Genomic DNA, 26234 nt, shown 5'->3' on the forward strand with positions numbered 1-26234 from the left:
AGATTCAAAAGAATTCTCCCATTGCAAACATACATACACATGAAAATAGATTTTGACCAATGTAGTTGAAAAGATTAAACATTTTTTATAAATATAACCGTAGTAACCTATATGGAAATAGGACCTTCACAGACGTCTGGAGAACATTTATCCAAGAACTGTCCAAATATGAAAACTGAAACATTATAACTATAACTATTATTTTGGTACATATAGTAATGCACAGCACTTATAATCCTCGCTTTACATTTTGACAAGATATTGTTGGAAAAGATTTTGATGAATTACTGACTTTCACATGGGAGCTGACCTCAGAATATTTAAGCTCTATAGCAAAAGTAAGAATAAATGGACTGAAGAATAGGCATATGCAGTATGACAGCTGATCTTCATTGAGAACACTTAAGTCAATGTATCTGCTCTAAATATTCTTTTATACTACTCTGCAATGTATTTAGTTTTGCAACCAACAATACTATTGAGTGATTAAATGCATTATCTGAATACCTGAAATCCATACTGTTCTAAACAAAATTGAGAAAACCGTTGCATTTTGCAGCACAGCTTAATGTAATTAAAGCTTTTCTGCAATATTTTGAAATACACAATCCAATCATCCTCTTATATCAAAAACAGACACATTTGTTATTGTTGTAGAAGGAAATAATCTCTATTGTTGCCAAAGATCTCTCTATTATTGAGATCTGTTTAAACTTTCTGTTATTTGGTTTTATTGCACTTACTATCTGGCTTTATTAAATTTGCAAAACAGTTTGTTTATCGTCACTCAGGGAAAATAGGTGGCTATAATTTGCAAATATATCAGTCAAAAATAGACTAGTTAGCTGTTCTTGGCTGGCACATTGTCAGTGCACACAATGAGTTCCTCCCTCCTCTCTCACACTTCTTTCTCTCTCACAAACATACGCACATACACACTCAAAAATGTCTCCAGTGGAGTAAAATATTCACATTAATACTGGAAGCGATGGAGAAGAACCCCGGCCAACATCCCATCTGTTCCCATGAATTAAATTTAGAAATCATATGTAATATAGACATTTCTGTCTGAATATCATAAAACCTTGACACATTCAGGCTTTCATTAAAAAGCTCTGAGATGTGACTTGAATAACAATCTGTCTTAGCTAATTAGTATTTTCAGTTTAGCATATTCACTTTCAGACGTATTGCTGTTTGCACATGGTAATTTAGGTAAACAGAGCCCATCCACAGCTGCATCAATTAACACTGCTAATCAAAACTGAATTCAGGTAATTAGGCACATTTATGCAAAAAGTGTGTAATTTGTGGGGAAAGCTAGATTCTTCAGTAATATTTCAATAAGTAGGAGTCTCCTTTTGCAAATAAGACAAGGAAATAATGGTAAATCAGCTCTAACATATAGATGATGTATACTCAGCGACAAATATCTAAATTAATCTCAGTAATTGGTCTGTATTTTCAGCAATTGGACTATATTTTTTCATATAAATGTTTGCCTCAACATTTCTGCATGGAAAAGTGGATTCAATTCCAACTAAAGGTTTAGTGATTGTTAAGAGAGGACTTTAAAAGTTAATGGTTCCTCAAGTAATTTTTGAACTGTTGAACATAAGGGTCCAGCTTGCTCTCATATCCAGTTAGGCAACTTTTAATAAAAATGCCCTCACTTCATTTTCAATTTAATTTCTTCAAAGAAGAAATATTTAGTTTATTTTAAAGAAAAGTTTCTAGAAATTTCTCTTGCCACAGATTTTAAGATTGTAAAATAGTAAATACTTCAAAAACATTCTGCTTTGACCTACAAAGTTTTATCACAATATAACTACAATTTCATATCTCTTCAATTTCCTTCCTTTTCCCTTCCTCTCACCACAAAATAAAATAATTAAAAACCTCTAAAACCTCCAAAAATGTCAAAGCTATATAAAAAGCTGTATATTTATAATCAGAATTTTAATTTGTATAGAAATTCAAAGAAGGAACGTTCATTGTAACATTGTGCTTCAAAAGTTTTCGTATGGAGCTATTCAAGTTATTCAAAATCAGTTCTCTGTTATGTACACTTCAAGAAAGTTACACAAGTTCGATGGACAAAAATTCCATTATCAGCTTATAGCTAATATTCCATAAACCGTATAACCGACAAAAATACTGCCTATGTAATTAAACAGAAGCAGGAATTTAACATGAATTTACCATTTTTGCCCACTTCCAGCTAATTTATTCTTTCCATTACAAATAAGACAAAGTAATTTTACTTCCAAAGTAGTATGATAAATTTAGTCAGATTAGTCAGCTTGCATCTTCTGTCCTGGTTTCATGGTGACTTTTGAGGTGAGGTATATAATACATTTTCATCATGTGTAAACATACAACATGGATTACATTTTTTTTAATAAAAACTTCAGTGCTAATTCTTTACAACATTAAAGTTTAACAGCATATAACTACTGAAATTGCACAGCATATTTTGTGGTCACACTACAGTGCATATATCACAATTTATAAAGTTTCCTCTATGTAGAAAAGTATAATTTGTTCTGTTATGAAAAATGCTTAGTATATACTGTAGATAAAACTCCCATTTAAATTAGCTATTGGCAGAGCAGGATGTTGACAGAATATTAACAGAGTTCAGAAGAAAAACAAAACTTGTGGAAGAAATATGATTTTGAAGTATTTTCTATTCAAATAGAAAATGACTGATATAGTTACATGTTAGAATGCTGAAAAATGTGATTTCTAAAAAAACCATCAGGTCATCCTAAAACTATATGCAATTCCCTATGTCATTCTGTCTGGGGCAATGGGAAATGATGTTATAACTTCACCTTTTTTTCCATTTCTCTATTTCAAGACAGATTCATGTGCACTTATGTGTCATACCACAGTCTAAACAGCTGTTCAATCTCCCATATAGCTTATTTACATTGACATATAGTGAATATTGCCAAGCAAATATCACAGTGAATGTGACCTGTTTCTGAAAGAACTTCCTCTGCTTGATAAATGGGCTTTTGAAAGAGCAAAACAGAAGGTGTAATGACTAACAGTGTTTATTTAGATATTATACTCTGTAGGAAGTGAGTACTGTGACAACACACTAGCCCCAGCCCCCATTCCATTAATATATTTTTTAACATAAAGTAATCAGATTTAGTAAATATTCTAATATTTTTTCTAGAAATATTTTATTATGTTGTCCTGTTTCTTCTGCCTAACAATATCAGTTAACATAAACATCTCTTCACTTATCACATATATAGTCTACATTATTACTTTATCATGAATTGTCCTGATGTACCACCATTTGAAAACTCTGTGTTATTATAGTATCATTGTTCCTTGTAATTTTTCTTTCGTGTTGATATTTCGTAAACATGTGGCAGTATTAGCTAATAATGTTGCATAAGGAGTATCTCAAAAAACACAGCATCATATGAAATTTGCCTGGTACAACAGTAATTTCTCAGACATGCAGCCCCACTCTTTATCCTCTCCTGTGCTGCTCAACTATAAAATATGGAAAAGAATGGAGATATATAACCACCCCAATTAAAAAATAAATAAATAGTTGGTTGCTAAATATCGTTAACTGAAATATGATGGATATATATGATTAGAAAGATCCCATGAAATACTGGTTTCCTCGATTTCTAGACAAAGTATACTCGAAGCACTCAAAAGTATTCCAGGATTATAAACAAAACTATATATATATATATGTATGTATGTATATGTATAGTATATGTATATAAAGTTCATATTTATTTTGTATATAGAGAATGCATCTTGTTATTCATAATAAAAACTATTGAAATGTTTCATATCCATAGAATTTATAGCATTAATCATGAATGTACAAAAATTGTGCTTTAAAGAAAGCAGAAGAGCCAGAAGTGAACAGTTAGTACTCTACACCTTACCAGAGGAAAAAAAAAAAAAAAAAAAGCTCAATAAATTACAAATGTTGAAGTGCTGAAGTTCCATAATTAAAAATCAGGCAGAGATCCTTTTGGCAAATGGATCTCTTTGTTAAACATCCTACTAATCCAAGCCTGAAGGTATAATTCAGTACCCTGGAGGATCCCCTCTATAATTCTGCCAGCTGTTCCATTTAGGTCACTCCACCACAAGTTTAACTTTTATCTATTCCTCACTTTCTTCACTGGGTCCCAGAAGCAGCAGTCCATCTCTCTGAAGGCTGTTTAAAGTGTAAATGAAAAGACTAGATAGAAGTGAGCCACTACCTCAGGGTCCTTATTTCTGAACTACAATTCCTTGGACTTCCCTACCTTGACAGATGCAATATGAAGTCTTCCTTGATGAAAATTGAGGAGGAAGACTGAATATGGAATGCAAATAGCACATTCGTTATAATTTTAACGCTTTGCAGCTGTTTTAAAGAATAGGAAATTTTACTAGACAGAATGTCCAGTCAAGGCCAAACAGTTGCAGCATTCCTTCTGCAAATCCCACCATTACTACTCTCAGAATTCCAGAAAAAGGATTCAAAGAGCCATTTTATCTTTTCTCAGATGATCAGAGAGAAGTGGACTTGGGGCAGGGAGGGGAGGGGGGTTGTAGTCTGATCCAGTACACTTTGTGACAAGGACCACAAAACCCCTTGGTGCAGATCTGATCCACTTGCCTCCCTCCCTATACTGGCAGGCAAAGGAAGGAGGCAGCTATGCTTCAAGTCTTCTTTATGCAACTCAACCTCAGGTAATTAATCTGCTTCAAATTTACTGCTATTTTGGTGCAAGGCTTTTAACCAGATGCATCATTGCTCACCAAAAGCAACAGAAAGATGTGAATTTAAAACAGATCCAATTATAAGGGTTCTAGTTAGTGTAAATTTAAGTACTCCGAGTCACCACAATCCTCGAGAACTGCTTTTAGACAGTATGCTGTTTTATAATAACACACTGATACCTTACTCTGGGAAAATAAATGAGATTCATTACAAAACAAACCACGGTCCTAATATTATTTTTTTTGTCAAAAACAAACAAACAAAAAAAGTAAATATTCTGGGAGGAATTTTGAAAACTCAACTTTTACGAAAGACCCATTAGAAGAATACAGTGAATGTATCACTCAGGTCTTTAAAATATATCGTTATTTAATAAAGTGCGCACTTTCAGTTACCAAATGTACTGTGAAACAAAGTTACACAATCTATTAGAAATTAACTCAAAGACATTTTCAAGGACTGCTTAGCAGCGTAGCCACAGCGACTCTCATGATCATCTGCATGAATTGACACCTAGAAGTAACCCCCAGAGGCTTTAGTCATCTACTAAGATCATGGCCTAATCCTACCTGCACTGGCTCTGACCTAAGAAAGTGTGCACATGTGGTCTGAAGGATTGGGACCAACGTGTTCAAGTGGTGCAACCATTCCTATACCTGCACTTGAGCTGCTCTCTAGTAACTGCTATTAGTCAAAAAGTGTGCTTCCATAAGCTTCTAAAGCTGACTTTTAAGGGCCAGGGGGAAAGAAATAAAAATAAAAAAAATCAACACGTGCATCTCTGCATCTAATTCCAGCATGGCTCTCACAGGTAAGCACCCAACTCCTGCAAGCTGCCTTGTGAGTCGCAGCAGGACCCCTCACCTGTGTTACACTGTCCGCTCATGTGTGCTACAGCCAGCTCAAGTTCAAAACCAGAAGACAAAGCATCCTGGTATTGCTTTCTACCACTTACCTTGCTGATGCGGTTCCATGTGCTTCTGCTGACATGCCTGCATGCGAGGGCTTGTCTCAGGCAGCTGCTCCCAGGTTTGGCATTCCCGCAGCATGGCTGCTCCAACAGTGATGAGAAGAGCGGAGGCAGTATGTCACTGGCCAGCTCCAGCAGAGCCCAGTCACGCCGTCTGCAAGCACAGCTCACTGAGTGCAAAAGGAAAATTAAAACATTTTTTTCCCCTTACACTTGAATGACACAGCATACTGTTCTGTGTTTGCATTTAAATTGGACAGAATAATTTACCACCAGCTTTTAATTTCAAAAGGGTTAATCACCTCAGCAAAGGTCAATCAAACTTTAATCTCCAATAAAATTGCAGCAGCTTCAGTCACCTGCAGGACATTTATTATATTCTTATTTCCATGCAAAAGAATGCACCGCTAATCTTCTAACTCTTTACATTAGCACATTTGCCATTAACATTTTACTAAAATTATTAATTCCTCTGAAACTATTACAAGAGCTCATTTCTACACATCTTAGAAGATAATCCTGTTAAAAAGCAGCCACATCTACTGTGACATTGCTTTAGTTGTCTGCTCTAATCCTCACAACCATTTGATACTCCAACTGAGTTCCAACAATGCACAAAGTCTCAATTACACAAAATATTACAGGGTTTACTTTAGAACAACAATATACTGTTTTAGTAACTTAATCTTCCCTATTGTCTGCAATTACAATACTAATCTATTTTGCCACTGTTCACAGCATTTTCCATTCAAAATAAAATATTGATTTTTAATTTTGTTTAGTAGATCTTGAAAAGCAGTAGATTTACAAGGCTAAGATAGAACCTGGATTCTATTACTGACGATAGGAATAATCGCAATGATAGAAATATTTTCATGGCCTGCAAAAACAGTATTTTTCTCTCAAAACAGAAGTATCTTTTGAGATACAGCCCATTATGAAAGAAAGAAAGAAAGAAAGAAAGAAAGAAAGAAAGAAAGAAAGAAAGAAAGAAAGAAAGAAAGAAAGAAAGAAAGAAAGAAAGAAAGAAAGAAAGAAAGAAAGAAAGAAAGATTGATTTCTGGTCTACTAGTTGAAAATAATTTATCTGAAATTAAATTAAATGAGAATTGAAAAACCTTTCTCAAAAATAAAAGCCAGGATTAGTTTGAAATTACTGTGGCATTAACTGTGGCTCAAAGGTATATAATTGTTTAACTCTAAACAGAAAATTGTGAAATAGAAAAGAGTACATCCCCCAAATAAGTTGTTTTTAAATACAGCTACGTTAGCTATACAGCAAAGCATTCCTTCAAGCGTCTACCGTAACAATTTCATCTGAATTCTCAAAACTATTTTACCTGTAAAGACACAAAGAACAAGAGAAAACTCAGGGAGATCTCATTACAGAACTGAACCATAATACAAAGAATTCATCTCCCAAATTTTAGAATCTAGTACCAAAAAGTCATCGTTAGTAAGGGAAAACAAAAAAACAAACAAACAAAAACGAACAGCCTGATAATACCAAAAAAAATGGTTCTTGCTTATTTTCTCACTATGGCCATATTAATTCCTTTGAGAAAGAGAACGAACCGTCATATGTTATCTCATTTCTATTTAAAATGGATTTTTTAGCCATAATAACATTTTGACATACCGTAATGTAAATAAACTGTTCTTTCCCATCCCAATATTTCCTTCTCTGTCTCTCTGTCTCTCTCAGTCTCCGTCTCTCTCCTCTTTTTGTTTTAATATATGGCACACAGACAGACACACGCCCCCGTCACTGTCAATATGCACACTCATTAGCAATATGTCAGGCTGGCATTTTCAACACATACTCCAGAGCATAACTGAACTACCACGCAGAGCACACACACACATACACGTAAAAATACAACCGCAGAGAAGAGCTCATTTTTAACTTGGAAAACTACATAAACGTGCAAAAGGAATAAGTGGCATTCTCAGGCAATATTTTATGAAAGTGCTGTGAAGTGGCCCTCCAGCTGACGGAACTGATGCTGTTCTCATTTCAAACACACAGAAATATGTATATACAAATGCACGTTTTAACAGGACATTTTAACACCGAATTACAAATGCAAGAATACATAGTTTTTCTGGTTTTCTTCTCTTTGAAAATGCATTCTAACTTAAAGAAATTAATAAAATGAAATATTACGAAATATAAACCTGAACTGAACTAAGAGTTCCTAGAATATAGACTGTCAACAGCATTTTTTATTCCTATAACGAAGAAAATTAACTACGAAAACAATCACATCCATATTTTTTGCAATAAGCATCTGGCAATATAGTGAAGAACACCTAGAAATGGTGAGTAGTATTTAACTACAGTTTTGATTATGTACCTTTTGATTCACTGATAAAACATTCTAAATTGCCATTGCTACTGCTTTAAAATACAACTGAATAGCTTCACGTGGCACCCTGAAATGAAAGGTATCATCAAAGGACCATTTACTTCATTTTTCAAAAGACTAGACACAGGAGAAATGTATGGGGAAAGGAACATACCTTTAGTTATCCCAGCGAACGACTTCTCTGCACATCTACATAGTCCTGCGGCTCCACCAGTACAAAAGTCAACACTGCAGTGCTTGTGATCTCTGTGACAATGGCATCATACTGCCGGCAATTTTTTCGATTAAACTTCTCAGACATGGTAGCAACTTTGTTAATTATGATATTAGCCAGCTGGCGGGTACAATCAATCATCCACTGTAAGAAAGCCAGACAAAGAGACATCTAATCATTGCAACCAGAGCAGATAAATTTTGTTCCTTTCTTATACGTGTCACAGATTCTATCCCTCCTGACCCTCTACACAGCCATCGACTGTCAAATTTAGATTCAGCAAGCTCCCAGCTTTTCTTTATCCCTGCCTTAGATCTGAAACTCCTGGTTATCAGGAAGACAAGCGTCACCAGCTGTCTCAGAGCAGGAAGGCAATCAGGTGAATAGTACTTATTATCTCTCATTGCCTTCTGAGGAGCGACAAGATTGATTTTGGACCAACAACACATCCAGATCTCAGGCGCAGCTACTGCAGCTACCAGTCCAGAATGTGGTGCATATGTAAAGCTGACCCCAATCTTTATTAATACTGCATACTAAAAGTTTGAGGGTTGGTTGCTTTTTTGTTTCTTTGAGATTTGATTTTTATCCCTACTCTTTTTTTTTTTTTTTTTTTTTTTTTTACAGCTGCACTATTCCCTTATTCCAGGCCTCCTTTCCCTCCAACTCCAAAAAATAAAAATTAAAATTAAAAAAAATATTTAAAAAGGCAAGCTGACTATACCAGTACTCAGGGGACTGTGTTTCACAGTTGGATAGTCTTAATTGGGCCCACAGAAGCAGTTAGCTACCATTAAAGGCTTCTCTGTATACATCTTCCTCTCAACTAGTCTGATAGTCTATAAATCGCAACTAGCAAAGCCTATGCTTTGAGAAGTTTAAAAATGCAAATGCATTATAAGCCCCAAATATAAAAGAATTCTAACAAAATATGAACTGATAGCAACGTTTCAGCAGTGCTCTAGAAAACAATGCTTGGCTTTTTCCTTTACTGCAGCATTGGACAATCTGGCGTTCCTGCTGTAAGAATTTTTTTTCATAAACCAAATGCGCTGCAAAGTACTGGAAGGTAATTCGTATGAAGCAGAAACAAAGGTTGCAGTAGGATAAATGCCATCACAATAACAAATTCCAGTACAAAACAAAACCACCAATTTGGTACATTTTGAAATGCCTGCTAACAATTGCATTTAACTAATTAGAGCTAAGTGCATTAGTCAACTAATACTAATTTATAAGGACTTACAAACAGTTTTATGCCAGCTTCTGGATTCATGGTACACTGGCTGCTGTGGTACTTGGACCAAAGATCATTTTCCCAAAACTATATATATTTTCATACAATGTGATCTTATGTTTACTTCACTTTAATTTAAGGCTGGTTTTATATTAACAGTGGTACCTAGTAATACTGTGCATACTCGTATGTACTGTCTTAATGTCAAACAAGACGACACTCTGGATTTTGCAGCATAAAAATATCACTGTCCTTAACAAATCATTTGAAAACAATACTTTTTTTTTTTTTTTTTTTTTTGAAAGTTGTCCCATGCTATTCAGATACATTTTTCACACTTTCTTGGAAACCAAACAGAAAATAGCAACAGTTAGAAAACAGCAGCTTGTGGGAGTATCAATTATTCCCTGACTGCACTCCTTGAAATTACAGTGTTGCCAGAACCTGCTTTACCTTTCAGAAGTCAGATTTTCCTTTTATAACTGCTGTCTCATTTAGAAAGCATATGACATCAGATATGGGAATCATAAAGATATTCTTCATTGGTCAAAACACAACTAATTGCTTTCTGCTATGCGTTGAAAATGATGAGGACAGGAAAATAAATTATATCTTCAAATGTAATGTCATCACTCCGGTCATTTTGGGTGACTGATTCACCAGTATCTCAGGCAAATATTGAAGAGTGCACCAGTTCTGTGCCACTACCTATACCTGAATTGTTAACAAGTTGGGATCTGGCTAAGTATATCCCCACCATAGTGTTACCAATGCAATGGTAGACAGGTTGTTAGAAAGCTCAGCCCTAGCCCAAATAAAATGACTCATTCACTTTGTTAAAATATTTACAACTGAGAGGGTTTTACTCAGAAGTTAAGGAAGCCCTTTGTACATTATTCCTTCTCATTTCTATTGCTATACTCAATATCTTGCTTTTATAGACAGCTTTTAAATATGAAATAGTTGTCTTGATCCTGACATAGAGCATTAGGCAAGAGGAAATAATTGGATGTAGCAAAAGGAGGAGCGACTTGCCAAAGACACAAGAATGGAAGGCTGCAGTAACAGATTCATTTTTCCAAAAGGTGAACCAAATCATCAGACACATAAGCCTCAGACACAGTAGTATCTCCAGTCAGCCACCCGCACAGACATGACCAGGTTTCTAAGCTGCCAGAGCAGATCTGAGCTGGTGGAACTGGGAAACGAATAGGATGGTCTCTGACAGGTCCAAATTGAAAGTTATTTAAGAGCATCGTGAAAGAATGATAAAGTCTGGTGCCCTAGCAGCACTTACGTTTGTCCATTTTCAATAAATATGTCAGGCTTTTCTCATACTTTTTTTTTTTTCCCCTTCCTTACTGAAAAGTTCACTGTGAAAAAATACAGAATAAGTCTATTAGTCTCACCTACTCCCAGTCTGTTAGAAACAAGGCAACTAGGCTGGACATCTGTGCTCTTCTCTGTTACCGCTAGGATCAGGGAGAGCCTGACAGGGATCTGTTGAGTATGAGACACAATACAATCTCCATACCTACGCTTCAGTGGAATGCTCTGTTGGCTACAATGGAGGCTACAAAACTGGTCTGAACCCCATTCATATTAGCCCTACTTTGAGCAGGAGCTTGGACTAGCTGACTTCCTAAGGTCTATTCCAACCTGAATTATTCTATTCGCCTATGAACTGGCTAAGACAAAAGCAACTTAGTTGACAAAAGTTACGAGAGATGCACCCAGTTACATGAATTACATGTCTAATTCTTTCAAGAGGTCAGGCTTTTTTTTTTCATTCTCTCAATTGAAACAGATAAAAATTACCACATCATCCAACAACGAGAGGTTCAGAGAAAACAAAACATCTAAAAGGGAAAACACAAAGAAGAAAGTACAGAAAGACCTTAGTGGAGGTAACTGGACAACATAGTTGATATAGGAGGAGAAAAGGAAGGCAAGAAGTAAAGCAAAAGTAAACTTAGCTTCAAGTAAAAGAAAATTTTCCTTAGCAGAGAGGGAGATACAGGAAAGGATAGGTCTGTTAACCTTAAATGTGTACGAGTTAAAAAATAAATAAATAAAAATATCAAAGCTATTCCCACAATAATGTTGGTCCAGGTTCAGAGAAGTTTATTTTGGTAAATACAAAATTATCCCTGGGTTCCCACACCATTTGCTGCACTCACGTAACAGAGAAGATTTCCACAGATAATAATAAAAAAAATAATAAAATAAATAAAAACATAGATTAGGATATATGATCAAAAGAAAAAAAAAAGAATATTCTAAAAAGAATATTCTAAAATATTTTGATCAATAGTCATAATTGAAGTGCACAATCCCAGATGGACATAAATCCATTTACTGTTACGTTTACCTTAAAAATGCCAGCCTAATAAACTTTTCATTTGTACTCTAAATCCTCTAAATACTGAATCTTCTATTCAGCACTTCATTATATAAATAAATAAATAAAAATAAGCAATAATACATGTAAATTATAGCTTTAAAAATGGGGACAGTGTAATGAAGGGGATACACTTTGTAATCAAGTAGGCTTTTAAATTAACTTTTAATGTTCAGTGGCTACCAATTAATGAGGAACCTACCCCTATGCCTACTACAACACACAAACTAGGATCAAGCACAAGGACACAAAGCCAATACAGGTCAATGCACAGAATGCTGATCAACAGATTTAGGGGAACACATGGCAGAGCAAGGGTCTGAGAAGCAATGTCCCCTTGCAATGAACCTCTTCCTTAAATCAGGAGCTCTAGATGCTTGATGATGCACCAGCCCACTAACACACTGAATGATTCCTCCTTATTCTAGGAAAGAACATACGTAGCTACAGACAGAGAGCTTATGGTATAGTTTCTCATTTTGGCATGTCATAAGCATCAAAAATAGTCACGGATTTATTTTACTTTATTTTTAGCAGTACAAATCAAGAGTCACCCTGCATCATAAACTGCACATATATTTCATTGAACGGAATGAAACCATGAAGTTTCACAGTGCTGAACAATGTCTGCAAAGGTCATATATAGCTTCTCCTGAGGGAAGCTCCATGAGGCAGATGCAAAGAGGCCACATGTTGTGTCAATTCTGAGAACAGAATGAATAGAAGTGAAATATTAACATGTTGTAAGAAAAATGACCTTGCTTACATTTTAGGAACGAACCAAGGAAGAAGAATTTTTCCACCTCCGTCGTTAGATCAACAGGTTCAGCTTTCTCCTGTTATAACATTGTCAGTACATGTGAACTAACTTTTGTTCTATTCCTCTATGACTTGCTCCTAGGAAGCCTGAAACTATGATCCTTTTTATTGCTGGACACTCCCTTTTTCTTGCACCAATATTCTGTTACACAAGCTTGTAATCACATGTACATATATTTAAAATGCCTGGTAAGAATATTTATATATATACACTGGCTCAGATATCAGCATCCTGCCTTTGACAACATTCAGTAGTAAGGGTCCAGGAAAAAATATAAGGGAAAACACAGGGCAATTTTTCCCCAAAACCTCTGGCCATCTGTGGTGAGGAAGTTTGTACTCAGAACGTCAGGATGTCTTAATGCAGCACATTAGGCAAAATTTCAGTAAAGTTCTCCTGTCACATAGAACGACAAAAAGTCAGCACGAGGAATGCAGTTAAATAACTGTCAACATAGGTGTAAAACAGAAAAGCTCGTTGTGAATAAGAAACCAAGAGTGAAAGGAAGTCTACAAAAACAATTCTAACTTAGTGAACAACAACAAAATAAAAAGAGAGCAAGTCACTCATTCACATTCAGAATGCCAATGCTGCACAATTCTGAGTGAGAGCTTTCTTCGTATCACTCCGTAAAATGAGACAATAAAATCTTGCATTGTCTTAGTGGAAAGATTTTTTCATATATAAAGCGTCTTCTCAAAGAGCCCCTCACTTGGTCAAGTGAGACATCTTAGCTCCAGGGCTTCAGATTCTGGCAATAGCTTATCCCTGAAGGCAGGGTTTGCACCATTATGCAAGAAACTAGTGTGCAGAAATTCAACCCCAATTTTGTTGTTAAAAAGTCTTTTCTAAAGCCTGGAGGCTTCTAAGCAAAAGTTCCTATCTGCAGTAAACTGGAACAAATTACTTCATAATTATGTGATGGCAGACAGACAAACACACAAACATACAAAAATAGTGAAATGACAACTGAATTAAACAAATGCTTATTCTGGAGTCAATGAAAACAAAGTACATTGGTGAAAACATACAGCCATGTTACAGCAACACAATCTTTTTAGATAACACGGTATTTATTTTGTAACGTGTTGTTTTATATTTTTACAGGAAAAAAAAAAAAACACACTTAAAACTGAACTGTCCTCCCAAAACAATCCATTTTGTCTGTACAAAAATGAATATAAAACACTAATAATTGCATATAAAACACTAATAATGTGGCTGAAACAAACTGCCATGTGACTCCTCAGAAAAGGTGTATCTGCAGTGTTCCAACCAAAGCAACATAACCTAAAACACACAACAGACACATAAATAAACAAATTAATTAATTGTCCGATGATAATTCATTCTTTAAATAAAAATTAATGGAGTTCATTCTTTAAATAAAAAGTAATGGAGTTAATATATATACACTTTGGGTCTGGATTCTCCAAGGGTAGGTCTCAGATCGTGAAAGTGCCCACCATGGACATTCAAGATTTTAGTAATTTTCCAGATTGACTTAATAAGCTCCTTTCAATACAATTAGTTAATTTCCTGACAGAAAATGCTTTTCACCTGATTAATTGCATAGCAGTTAAAAGGCAATAGCTCCAGAGGCAATTAAAAAAAAAAAAAAAAAAAGACAAAGTGGTCAAACTCAGTTTTTTCTTCAAAATCTCCATTTCAATCTCCATTTCTTTATTATAGACCCTAAACACCAGACTCTACATCAATGGCCATAGCTCTTATTTTCAGTGTCAGAGGACAGAAATCTCTTATGAAGACTTACATCAAGCAGCACCTAAAAGATGATGGTACAACAGCAAAAGAAATGTAGTTGGGAGGAAAAGAGATATTTATTATAGCAGGAAAAAAATACCCTTTATTGCAGCAGATGTAGTTGGATTGTATCATATCAAGATCCTTTTATGCTTTCATTACAGAAATCATTGTTATGAGCATTGTTATGAACAGTATCTGTGCCACAGTGGAACCAAGCCTAGCATTTATAAATTTTTGAGGCAAATTTCAAAAACAGACATGTTGCAAAGACTTGTGATAAAGAATACATGTCACTGAAGCTTTCAAATCTGTCAGAACAGCAGATACCCAAGTCTTCTGGATGTTTAGGTTCAGTTTGCACCATGCTGTTATTTTTAAATGAATCCTAGCAAGTTCAAAAGGAACAATGGTCCTGTTTCTCAAAAACTACTGGTTCCTGCTTTTATTTTCTCCTTATGAAGGATGAAACACCCTTATGCTCTTTGAAGAAAGATATTTTAATACTGCTGTGGAATGTGACCAAATAGGTCATATATACTTGTCCACACAAGCATCATTCAAGGATCCCTTTCCAGTTGCACATAGAAGTTTCTCCATTACGCAACAATCAACTGCCCTAGACTTCACCACACAGGGGCATGGAAGTTGAGCCCTCTCCTGAGGAAGAGGAAGGGGGGAAAACAAACAAACAAACAAGCCAGGTGTTGCCTATTCCCAAAGCATTTCTAGGTCAAAATGTGACCTGTATGTGGAGCAAAATAGGAAACAGCCCTGTACAATGCCATATATTTAAGACGCTGCACTGCAGTGAAATATATCAAATCTCTTATGAGCAAGGACTCCTTAAGATCTTAGCTGTTGGAGTCCAAAAGCTCCTTGCTCCCCTGAAAATGCTCTTGCTACTCTAGCATCACTAGAAAAAATAACTTGCTACTGTCACTCAAAAAGTAAACACCAATTTAAATATTTTTGAAAAGGGAATTTAAACTCTATTGTGTAAGTGCAGGAATCAAATATACCACTACAAAATGCTTTGTTGATAGGGCTACTTTCAGCTAAAAAAATATTACCTAAATTGTTCCTTTGTGGGTTTCATTTGAAAGAGAATTCTTTGCTAGTTGCCATACTAAAACTTAGGGAAAAACAAGCAAACAAACAAAGAAACAGAAAGCCTAAAACCAAACAGTAACTTACCATTTAACAGAGTTAGAACATGGACCTTTGAATATTTTAATCAAAACTGCTTGGAGCAAAATAAACCCACAGCTGAGGATATGTATCCCTGCTTAACAGTACCTAAGGAGCCATTTAATTTTGAACAGAAATTTAGGCATTCCCTCTAGCAGGAATGAACTTAAATATGTGCTCTATCAAGATGCTAAACCTCAAGAAACCACTGCATTATTATGGTTCTGCAGAACACTGCCCAGTGTTGCTGCAGTTCAGGTTTCCATACCCACTAGAAGGCTACTCCAACCAGTGTCTTGCTACATTCTCTGATTCTCTGGTACTTCCCCAATTTACCACATATACCAGGTGCAATACTCTACAAGTTTGTAAAGAAATGCACGAATCTCATTTAAGAATTCTGATTGAGTCTCTAAGATGTTAAGTGCCAATCCCAAATAAGCATGGCTGGCCTGTGTTTTTAAACACCCATACCAACTTAATTATCATTGTGTTAAAGTTTGGCAATTGAGTTCATAGCACATAAAAAGGCATGCCAAAAAGAACAAAGTAAAATTAATGGATTCAAGTTAAATAAATAAGTAAATAAATAAATAAATAAAACGCTAGCAAGGAGTTAGGAAGATCATGCATTAAGATGAAAGATGAAACAGATGCAATACACAGCAAAGATCAAAGAGCTCCATCAATTCATTCTGAGAGTCAAAATCCAGCTGAGCATGGAAGCCCTGTCCGCATAATAAAAAAGGTTGACTAAAACATAAGGATTAAACAGATGAGCTGTCTCCAGTGAATGTACGGCACAGGAAGCCCTGCTGAGCCACTTGTAAAGACACTTTGGAATTGTACACCTGCTACTCCACAGTGGAACCTACAGGAAGCCAGCCTGGAAGGGCAAAGAAATCCACTAATGGACTAAATAGCTATCTTTTAAGAGAAAAAAAAAAAGAGTCGATACAAGAAAATGACAGGTAACAGATTTGCTCTTCCTCCTCCAGTTAGTTTACCAAACATTTCTGTCAAAACTGAATATGAAGAAATTGTTACCACTATCCTCTCATCCCCTTGAAATAAAAGAAAAAAAGCTTACCACATACCTAACCTATGAACACTACCATGCCTATATAACAGGGTTGGCCTAGAATTCTCAATGAAAATACCTATCAAAAAATTACTGGCTTGGAATCTCTTTCACTCATATTAAATAGCCAAAGCTCTAATAACTTCAGTGCTGCAGGATTAAATATGTCTAAAGGTCACTAAATATGGTATTATTCTTAGTACTAATATAGTTAAATAGAGTTATATAGAAATCTTCATTTTTATTGTCCTACTCACTAAATAGATTGAAATGGAGATATTTCAACAACTGAAAACAATTCGTAACTAGTTTCTTTTCTTTTGTTATCTTTGTTATCAAGAAAGAAAAATTGAAAAAAAAAAAGTTCATAACAAGTAAGAAACACTATTTACCTGAACTAATTTGATTAATTCTGGTATTAAATTAAAATCCATGTGGTGTGTGTTTAGCCATAAACACAACCTTTATGTAATAAAAATAAATAAATAAATAAAAATAAAAGATAGTACTACCAGTGAATTCAGTTGTTTTATTACTCAAAGGAGTAGAACTGCAATTTTCTACCACCTGTAAAAGGAAGAGTGCTGTATGCTATACCTCACTGCAATGAACATACGAAAGATACTCTTTACTCTTGCATCAGAAGTCAGCAAACCAAAACTTAAAACGATCGGGAACAAAAACGATTGAACATAGACAGGCTTGGAAATTTCTTAAGGCTCTGCTTTCTGCTGGATGTTCAATTAATGTCAGCTGCTTGCTACAGGTGGCTCTTTATTTATTTTTTAAATGAATGTTACTAACCTGTTTGTCCCACAAATGTTATTTACAATCACATCTTTTATTCTTGTTTTAGTTGACAGGACAATCTCTTCAAGGATCTGGGCAGAGCTGATATATTTGATTTGCAGGTTATCTACTGCCTGCAGATACAAGCACTTTGATTGTTTACAATGCAGGAGTAATTGGTAACAGTTAAATAACTCCAGAGACTGATTTAAGAGTCCTTCACCTATTGAATGAAAGTAGAGCTTCATCCCACCATTCCTCATCTGACTAAATTCTTAACTTCATTACAAAAATAGAATATTTAAAAGTATTAAATGCAAAATTAAAATCATCAATCACACACCAGCATTATATATAAGATTAATGATTTAAAATTAATTTATATTTCACGTAGAATTCAAAATGAGGGGAAAAAAAAAAAGAGGTCAAATCTCACTATGTTTCCAAAATTATTTACAAAAATGAATTTGCATATCACAATTTTAAGCCAAATTTCTACAGTGTTGCTTTCAGCACACTAACCCAAAATGAGAACATTAAAACCAAATTCAGCAAGTATTCCTGTGAGAAATTTTATGTGTTGTTTCATCAGTAATATATTACTTCCTGATTGCATATGTTCAAGCTGTGGATAATATTTAAAATAACTTTTCAACACATTTGCCTAGCCCTGAGCAGTCAAAGAGAATTGCTTTTCTATAAACAAATCAAGCTAATTTTCTGTTTTGTAAAAAAAAAAAAGTCACTGAGCACATTTTATCTGCTGATGCCATTTTATGGCCGCTGAACTTTACTGCTTCACAAAATGGTGTAGGAGCACAACACTGTTAAGAACACACTGATTGCTAATGCAACAACTCTGCAGAATTTTGTACTGTACTAACCAGAAACAGTAATGTAATATATAAAGTAAAAATATTAAACATTTCCTGATATTTCCATAAGGGACACAGCCTAACTCATATGCCAAGGCACACTGTGGAAAGCCACTCAGTATTGCATGGAGTTCACCACAGTTTAAGGAGCAATGTTGAGGTATGCAGGAGGACAATGAGGTATGGCCACCACTGCAGCTCCTTTGGGGAGTGCGGCATCAAGACTTCACAGCTGCTTCTGTACAAAACTAATCTGGGTCCTAGCAGGCCAAATGGCCAAAGCATCATGGGAATATGGTTCCACCTGCACATGGACCAAAGTTGATGCTAGTGGCAGAGCAGATAAGCTCATGCAGTACTATGGCTGCTCTAAGGTCTCACTGGATTCTCTTCAGCTCCAAGCGAGGTTGACTGCAGCTTTTCTCAATGCAGCTTTTCTCTACCTTGGGCAGAGCTCTCTTTTCAAGAAGAGGAAAACATAGGGAAAACTAAGACAGTGCCTAAATCTTTAACAATACCAACTGCCTGACTTCTCAGTGCACAAACTTGCTTGCTAGCACACCGTAAATCGGGAAAGAGGAAGCCCATCATTTTACAGTTTACAACCAACAGTGAATGACACCAGGACTCCTGCAGATCCCAGGTGAACATCCTGCAAAAATCACTTAAGATAAGCAAGCAGAGATGCAGACAACTTTCTCTTCCAAATAACTTGGTAGAAATACCATTACTAAAATTTTACCACATTTGTGAAAATCACATTATCTTAAGACCAAATTGCAACCATTCCCATAGAGACATTCCAAAGCCATTTCTCCCAAGAGAGGGCTGCCACCTCGAAAAATTTTGAACTGTTTCTTCAGCTGTTTTGGTACTACAGCTGTCATTTAAAAGGCCGCAGCCATCCCTTTTTATAATGAAGGCATTATTTTGCTTTCTCTACCTTTACATATTGCTGGACAGCTCTAGATATACTCATGAAGTAACTTTGCACCGGAAGTATGCAGTAGATGATTTTACAGCAGTAAAAGTTTGAAAGATGCTGATAAATGAAATAGGCTCTATTGTTATTTTACTCAATAAGCTCTATGCAAGAGCACAGAGCTTAATGATTAAAATATTTGTTGAGCTGATTTGTTTCATTTTTAATTTGAGTACTAATCTGTCAGCTCTTGTTATCTATTGTTCTAAAATAACCAGATTTTCCGACAAGAATGTGTATAGATTTGGCAGAAGGGAAACAATGTATTATCTGATTCTTTCGAGTGAAAGAAGCAACAAAAATTCCTTTTAAGCTGCATAGTTAAAAATAGAATTTTAAGGAGAAAAAAAAAAAAAAAAAGCTCATTTGAACTTACTTTTATGCACGCCTAACCAAAATAAATAAATAAATAAATAAAGCATGCACGTAACTCCAAAACTTTCCTTCTTTGCCAAGTCGTGCATGTGTGCAAGACATATGCAACTGATCAGTTTTGCATATCCCTCAGGCTTGTCTTTGTAAACTTATTTCACTGGATTCAATTTCCTAGACTTAAAATATTGTTCTTCATATTTCTTGAAGCAGCAGATCAGAAAATAAACTATATGCAGACTCTAGTGCCATTTCAGAAACTATAGCTATCAGTGTAATCTTTTTTCTTCCATCCTACCTTCCAGTTTGTCTGAAAGTCTCACATCCATCGTACTCTAACCATAGTTTTTCAATTTTATATCAATCAGGCAAGTATATTTTCTGAAGTTAAAAAAAAAAAAGTATTAAAATTGATACAAAGCAGTCACATTGAATAAGAGAGGTGAGTTTTACAATCGCATCACATACTCAAAACCCTGTCTATGTGGAAAAATCTTCATACACAGGTTCTGTTTTAAGATAAGATAATATATAAGAACACATACAAATTGTAAATGCTATTATACTCAGCATGAATTCTGCTTTTACAACTTGCTTTGATGCAATGTCATGAATAATCTAACTCTGTGTCAAATTCAAATACTCAGTCTCATCTTGAAACCTTACTTTGTCTATCTGTTCAGCTTCATTTAAATAGCGGATAAGGTGGTACACAAAGAGAATAAGCTTTGCCCTTGTTCTTCTGAACAAGGTTTGTTCAAACTTGACCTACAGTTTGTACCTTTAGCAAAGGAGATAACGACATGAGATGCAAATGCAAATGAACAAAAAAGCCCTAAAGAAATGTATTTTCTTTTAGGTTTAAAATAAATACCACAAAACCTGACAATATTTCCTCAGCTTTTCATATTCAGCATCCACTAATCAAGATAGCACTGCAGTATTCAATAGTACATAATCATGTATACTTAAATCCATAGGAAAATAGATCTGAAAGTTCTTTTTAGTCTGTACTCTTCAAAATGGATTTCTCCAAACCCACAAGCATTTCTCCAAATTATTTCAGACACCAGATGTTATAAATACATTTAAGCTTGCCTCACTTCAGCAATGATCATGCATTTACTGTAGTTTTTGTTTTATCAAAAATTCTTCAGCTTCATCAGCAACAGATGAATTCATTAATTTCTTTATTAATTCAAACGATTTTTTTTCAAATTTTTTATAAGCCCTATGGTTCTCTAAGCAATATCGGCTCCTTCTCTGTTCCATAAAATTGTAATCAATCTCTATTATTGTCATGAAAATGGTATTTGTCACTTCGCTGAGAAAAAAATAATCAATACGTCTTGCAGGGCAGAACAGGCATTTAATGCACTGAATTGATGCCTGTTAGAGAAATTTAGCTTGCCAGCAGTTTGGGACAAGCTAATAGAAAACCAGAAAATTCACTGAAGGTTGACAGATGAATATACAGACATGCCACCAAAATTAATATTTGGGCATTTTGTATAGCCTGTCATTTCATATGCTAGAAAGAAAATAGATTTAGACAAGCAAATCCCTAAGGAAATCCTTTTGTTTTTTTTAAAGGCAAAAGCCAAAAGCATGTACAAAGAGAAATTCTTCACTGTATTCTTTCTGTATTTATATATGTTTCTGAAAAAATAAGTTTTCTGAAATAATCTTCCATATCTTCCATTTAAATATATTGCTCCAGAGATGATGCTGAATATGAAAATACTTCTGAGTGCTAAGTGACAAAATAGTGCAAAGTCTCTGAGGTAATACTGAACTCCAGATCATTCTGGAGAACCCATCATTATAAAAACAAATCAGAGATTTGCTTCAAAAATTAGTACATAATCTGCACAGTGGCATTGTTAAGAATGTGTTCTGGATAATGAAAAAAATAGTTAAACTGTCATAACCAATATCTACAAAAAATAAACAAATCCAGTCATACTTTTCATGACAAATACAATATCCTCGAAAGAACTGGTAGTATTATTTGAACCTTGTTAATAAAAAGTTACATGTTAGGAATGCAATCCTCCCTTCTGTCTACTGCCATCTGCAGAAGCTGTCAAAACACTCCTCCTTCCAATTACATGATTTCTGTCTTTCACTTGCTCTACAATAAACCTATAATCTGTTTAATTCCCTAGTTTGGTTGGTTTAATAAACAATGCTTTAAAGTTGCAGGGCTCAACAAACCCAGCACCCAACATGCGAGTTGCAGTTATCCATCCTCCAGGAGAACATGGGCACCACTGACCCCAGACACATTTCACTGACCACAGCAGCAAGAAATGCAGTGTAACAGTTGTGGACTTTTGCTGCAAGGCTACCACTGTGCTAGGCACACCTGAAAATGTCTTGGCAATAAGTCACCAAAGTCAGGTAATCCACTCCTTGTAACTTGTGTTTTAGGATGGACTACTTTTGGCTTTCCTCACTGTGGAGAGACCTTCAGTTCTACTTCATGAAATTCTTTCAGAGATCTAAAGAGAACAACAGTTAATCCCAACCCTACCATTATCACCATTGCTCTTCCATCATGCAAGGGTTAATGAGGCTTGAAGAAAAGGCTGTCTGCCTCCTTTCTTAACTCCATTATTCCTAAGAAAGTCCCCTGATTCTGGGTTGGACGTAAATGGGGCACCCTCTTCAGTGACCTGCCCGAGGCTCCTAGCAAGCTGAAACAGCATGAATTTTAAAACCTAAGGTATCCACCAGATCACAGAGCACCAAAGAAAACACATCTCTAAATGCCTCAAAAGGCAACCAGTCAATTGCTCATGGTGAAACACATTCATGCTCTAATTCCACAGACTGAGTAAATGAGCCTGGCATACAGGTGTTAGGAAAAGAGGAATGTTTTTTTCATCATGTGCAAAAGAGCATTATCAGGAAAAATTTAGGACTGCTAAAGATGCCAATAATTTTATGTAGCTTCTAAATAGTCCAACACCCATGTTCAGACACAGGAGAACAGAAGAGACACAATTTGACACCTCCTTGTCTCTAGCCACTTACAAAACAAATAAGACTAAGCAACAGAAGTCTATAACAAGGTGGACATTGAAGAAAATCTGCATCTACTACTGCCTTCATCATTCTATCATGGATTTAAAAATATCTGTGTAAACTAGAACTCTATACTGCCACTACTGTGTTCATTCATGATGGCAATGGTGCTAACACTGAACCACTTGACCATCAGAAATTCCTTGTAAAGAGTAGAGGATTTCTGACATTACTGAGGTTCTTCAGAAACAGGGAATTTAATCTAATTTTGTCCTTGTTTGTAAGAGAATTTGAACTCCAGCCTGAAAAAATTCGGCTGAGTTTCTTACACTAAGTAAAAGGAAAATAAACTTCTATCAAAACATCATCACTGACAATTTAATTTTGCAAGCTTAGTAGAAGGGAAACAGCAATACTATGCAAAAGTTTTGCATTCTCAAAAGAAAAAATAAAAGGAAATAGAGAAAAAAAAAAAAAAAAAAAAAAAAAAGGATGTCAAACTCTATAGGAATTTGGCAACACTAACAGAGGGGTCCCCACAAAGATGACTATATTTCTTTTTTTCCCACCACCAAGTTCCAGCTGCTATTGTACTCTATAGGAACATGCAGCTGTTGGGAATGACACTGTCACCATCTATATTTATGCCTTGTATGAGTGAAAACATTTGTAATTAACCCTAAGAAAGTTAAAGAGTTACTAGAAAAGATGACAGAATGTTAGCAGGGCTAGTTCAAAACAGAAAAGTCTGATCTACACGGTCCGGTCTGATGTGTCAAATTTGCACATGTGGTGCAAATATACACATGCTACGTCTTGGAAATTGCACGTGTATTTAGGCCAAAAGTGCAAAGCACAATTTGGTGGAAATGTGACTCTGCAAATTTATCAGCACTGGAAATACTTGCAAACACTGTCTCCATATGAATGTATACACTGGATCTGTTTCATGATCAGTTAGGAAGATATAAGAATAAACTCAGTATTAAGTATGGATATTTTTGTAATCAGTATGGTGGACCCTAAGGGAAATATTCCATTGATTTTTCCTTGGGCTTTCAGAGATAATTTGTAGAAGACTGATGAGGAAATTGAATAGGTTTGAAAACACAGTCCCACTGAGGGTAGGGGTAAAAGGTATTTCCCAATTAAACTCTTTTGTATTAGCTTACTGACAAAGGGAAATAAATTTAAACCCACAGCATATATTAAAATGAGATGAGCTTTTACTGAATGCCGTAAATTTTCAGATGATTGTTCTCAATTTCATAGATACTCATTTCCATATGACCAGCCAGAAATACTGTTATACTCACAGAACAGACCAATGAGTAACAGCAGTGGCAAAGGAAAGCATTCTTTCTTTACTCTTCTCCCCAGTCATCAAGTGACAACTAAAGCACGGAAATGTTTCCAGCAAATACTGAAAATGTTTCTATGCAAATACCATCTGTAGAAATTTTGATCTAGTTTAAAGTTTTCTTCCTCAGTTTCTAAACACAACCCTAACACAGTCTGTTTTTTTGGAAATATTAAACACTTTAAGGGTCTACATGAACATTTTTTTCCAATAAGACTCAATGAAATTATGACGCAAGGGCATGATTCTACACCCATTTAAGTTAATAAGAAGTGTACATTGGCATAAACAGTACAGAAAGAAAGGTTAAAGAACTAAAATACAGCCATAATAGAGGATTTTCCATTAAATATCTGGCCTCATTTACCATAAATGACCATTAAATAAAGGATGACCACCAGCTTCATTCTCTTTTCAACTACAACAACCTTAAGCATCACTAATATGTTTTGCTTGACTTCAGATGAAAAATAGTTATTCAAAATATGAAGTAGATACCATTGCGATTTATTATTTTGCTATTGACCAGATATTAACTGTTTATCAAGCAACTACTAGATAAGTTTGGATTTTGATATCTGTAATTTGATGAAAGGCTTTATACCATATAGATTTTACCCTGAAATATCTCCCTTCATATTTGCAAATAAATTTAATCGATCAACAGACAAAATTTCATACACTATTAAATAAAATCCATAACCAATACAAGCTATCTTCTAATTCCTTCTTAAAAATCTCATCTTCAATTCCAAAAGTAACTATGACAGATAATTTGCATAACATGCCCTTTAAATACTTAGATACTCACATTTTGAGAAAAATCTTTAAATTCTTTACCTCAGTGCCCATTTCTACCCCCATTTTTTGCAAGGGGCATTACCTTGAAGCTGAATGCAGAGTAACAGCAAAGGTGGTCACACATACCCACAGCTATGAACAATAGCTGTGAAAGTGACAAACTCTAGTGAAGAATAAATTGTCCTAGGTCTGCTTTGCTTCCACTCACAAAGTGTGCTAACACCTCTTCTCATTTCAAGTTAAGCCTACTCAGTTATGGGATTTGAAGTCAAGGGGTCCTGAAAGTTGTCTCTGCTGCACGTTGCACACCAGATTTGACTCAGTTAGATTCTTGAGGAAAACACCCTCACTGAAAATGCAGAAAGTTAAAATAGCCTGTGCAACACTCCCATCTCCTCCCTAAGCTTCTCTTCTTGTCTTTAGCTGTAGACTTAAAAACATGTTTTCTGTGAACTCAGACCTCCTTTTTTTTCTCCTAATCTGTGCCTCTGCTCAAAGGAAATGAATTTCCATGTCAAGGGAAGGGCCAACCTCTATGGACCAGCAGAAAGAGACCACCACCACCACCATCACCACCACCACTAAGCAGAAGGGACAAATTTCAGTGAGTCCATCTGCTACCTCCCCTTTTGCCTACCCACAGGGATCTGCTGGTATCAGTTCCTCTCAGAGCACAGACTGTGAAAGGGTAAAAGAGATGGCCACTGGTCCTCTTGGAGCTCCCCACTTTGTCTCCAGTTCCCATAGGTAGCTGCCACAATTTCCAGTGTGATGGGTAGCACATAAACTCTTCATTCTTAATAGAGAAAGAAGGAACGGGGCAGCCTTTTTATATCCAACATTATAGCCTGATCTGTACAGCTACAAGACTAAGGCTTGATCCACCTGTTTCAAATGTCACAGCAGAGGTACCAAGCTTGAAAATAAGAGCCAAAGAAAAAATTGCTAAATCTAAAAAAATATATATAATTTAATGTCTTTGTAGAGAATGCAACATAACAAATACTGACATGATGTATGGTGCAGCAGAAAAAAATGATGTTGAATGCATCAAGAAGTAGCAAACTAGCAGTCATGAAAGTATAACATGAACAGTTTACTCATTTCCAGCTGGGACAACAATGAGGTTATCAATTTCTTGATGCCTGGCCTGGAAACACCAAATGGTGATTTGTTCCTTACTGTAGCAGTGACAAAGTGAACACACAGATCTTAT

The 26234-nt window shown here is 35.4% G+C and overlaps 1 long non-coding RNA gene across 4 annotated transcripts in view; it reads right to left on the reverse strand.

The window, feature by feature from the left end:
* The window catches only part of LOC110353323 (uncharacterized), a 99527-nt gene that overhangs the window by 36224 nt on the left and 37069 nt on the right, over positions 1 to 26234 (reverse strand). For 3 of the 4 annotated variants that reach the window (XR_011808512.1, XR_005262692.2, XR_002403664.4), the window contains 2 exons: positions 8256 to 8459; positions 5718 to 5902 (listed from right to left, as the gene is read on the reverse strand). This is a non-coding gene — a long non-coding RNA (uncharacterized lncRNA). The remainder of the gene's footprint in view (positions 1 to 5717; positions 5903 to 8255; positions 8460 to 26234) is intronic. The other variant, XR_005262693.2, reaches the window with a different exon arrangement.

The sequence above is a fragment of the Anas platyrhynchos genome, chromosome 1 (genome assembly GCF_047663525.1).
Source record: "Anas platyrhynchos isolate ZD024472 breed Pekin duck chromosome 1, IASCAAS_PekinDuck_T2T, whole genome shotgun sequence".
Classification (NCBI taxonomy): domain Eukaryota; kingdom Metazoa; phylum Chordata; class Aves; order Anseriformes; family Anatidae; genus Anas; species Anas platyrhynchos.